This window comes from Calonectris borealis, chromosome 3 (genome assembly GCF_964195595.1).
Source record: "Calonectris borealis chromosome 3, bCalBor7.hap1.2, whole genome shotgun sequence".
Taxonomy (NCBI): domain Eukaryota; kingdom Metazoa; phylum Chordata; class Aves; order Procellariiformes; family Procellariidae; genus Calonectris; species Calonectris borealis.
In genome coordinates this window covers 65,249,278-65,251,483 of record NC_134314.1, presented here as the reverse complement: position 1 = coordinate 65,251,483, position 2,206 = coordinate 65,249,278, and positions in this window count along the sequence as shown.

The window sequence follows — 2,206 nt, the reverse complement described above, 5'->3', positions numbered from 1 at the left end:
GTGAGTTTCAAGTGTATTATTTCCCTTCTGGAATGTGAGTTTTAGTCACTGCTGCTAGAAACTTTTAAACAGATCTGAAAACTGGAGTTCCCTTCCCCATCTCCGTAGTTAGCAGAGAACTACCTACAACTAGCTTAAATTTCTGTAGCTTGTGTCTAGAACAGATCAGTCTTGTATTGCGGATCCCTAGTGATTTGCTTTGTCATTAAAAGGTATTTCTCTTGTCAAGGGTAACTTAGTACAATTTTTAAGGTTATATAAACCTAGGGTTTAAATTCACTGCAAGAAAAATGTGCTGTCCATAAAGTATGAAGTACAAGTGGCATTTTCAGGGCCACTAGCAATTATAGTTTCAGCTTTCTGTTGATAGCGTAACCATCAACAGAACACTTCAGTTTAAAGAAATTGGTGGCAGTATCAATCTAGCTGCTCTTTTATCAATTTTTGTTCCCGTTTGTTAAAACTGCCTCTTTCGTTTCTTTATGTGGACTTGGCTCTCCAGGTATCTAATCTGGCAAGAGTAAGTCTTTAAATCTTCTATCACATTTACAGCCTTAAGTGAAATTGGGGGAGGGGAAAAACAAAACAAAAAACCACAACACAAATCTCTGAAAAAGGAAGTGAGATATGTTAAAACCTGAATCAGTAAAGATACTTCAGATATACTAAGCATTCCTATAAAGTGTGAATTCCATTACAGTGCCCTGGAAGTACGTTTCTTTAATATTCCACTTCATACAATGTGTAAATTTGAAGCTATAACTCAATGGTAAAAGTTAAAGTTAGCAGAAGGTATGACAAATGAGTCTCACTTTCTTGGATGCTGATTTCTAAACAGTTGTGTTTCTAGTATTTTTGTAGCCAAAGTGTAGAAGTTAGTTTACAATTGTTTTTTTAAAAACAAACCCACAAACTTACTTTAGTGGTAGGTACACTTTTAACCTACAGAATGTTAAGGATGACAGTAACGTACTTGAATTACCGGAACAAGGACATTCTGATACAAGACTACTTAGGTTTTCTTTCTCAGACTGCTATAGATACAGTGAATCTTCACGTAACATGGAGTTAAAAGTGTAGTTGTTCTTAGTTTGTCCCTTAGAATGACATAATGTCTTTAAAAAAAATAGAGGGGAAAAAAGGAAAAGGTTTGGTAGAGGTGTTTGTACTAAATACATATATAATGTATGCCCTCTTACTGGCTTTACTGTTAGGGAGTAGTTAACCATCTGCCCTATCCAAATTAAACACTGGAAGGCAGAAGACTATAGTACTGTCACTAATCCTAACTGTACTTGAGGAAATTGTATTTTGGCTTGCACTAGTTTGCCAGCATCTGTGTAGAAAGGGAAATAGGAATAATACTCACCCTCCAATAGTAGTTACTAAAGAGTCATTCCTGCCTTATGTTTTAGGAAGTTCAGGCGAGCTATACCGTTGTTGCAAGATCTGCTTTTACATGTACTGTGCATCTTTTAAGAGTTGTTTGAAATGTAAAACTGAGTATTCCTTGGACTTTTTAGCAAAGCTCACACAGACTTTGTGTATATTAAATCAGAATAAGCAAGAATCAGCAGTGTCTTGGCAGCAGTGTCAAAGTCTGTCCTAATGAAGTGAAATATTTAACATCAGTCTGAAACTAACAAATAAGACCAAGATATACTTGAACTATCATAGCCTTAGAACAGATAATCTATATCATCTAGGTCAAGTTGAAATTGGATTGTTGTGTCATAAGGCAAGATAGTTCCTACATGATGAGGCAGATTTAAGTTTTCTTCTTCAGTTGAACATCCAAGGAAATCTGGTAGAGATTGCTTTGATAATGGCATTTGATCCTACAGACCTGTCTGTAGGTTAGATCATAAAAATCCTTTTTTCAATATCCTTAATTTCAATGCAGTTTCTTAAAAAAAGTTTTGTTAATTACAGAACACATGGTAACAGCTGTAAATTCATTTATTTAAAAAACTGCTTGAATTAAGATAATCAGTCGAAGATGCAAGTTGCAGTCTATCAGAGATCTGTAAGAAAAACCAAGAGGGAGTTGAGATTATTATTTTTTTTAAATGCAAAACTAATGCTTCAGCACTCTCTAGTCTTTCAACATGAATAGTGAATTTTCACTGTTGTGATAAGAAAAAAACATGTTTTGAGGTTTTCATTTGGTGCTACTGAAGTAGTTGTACGACTGTTGTGAATGGAA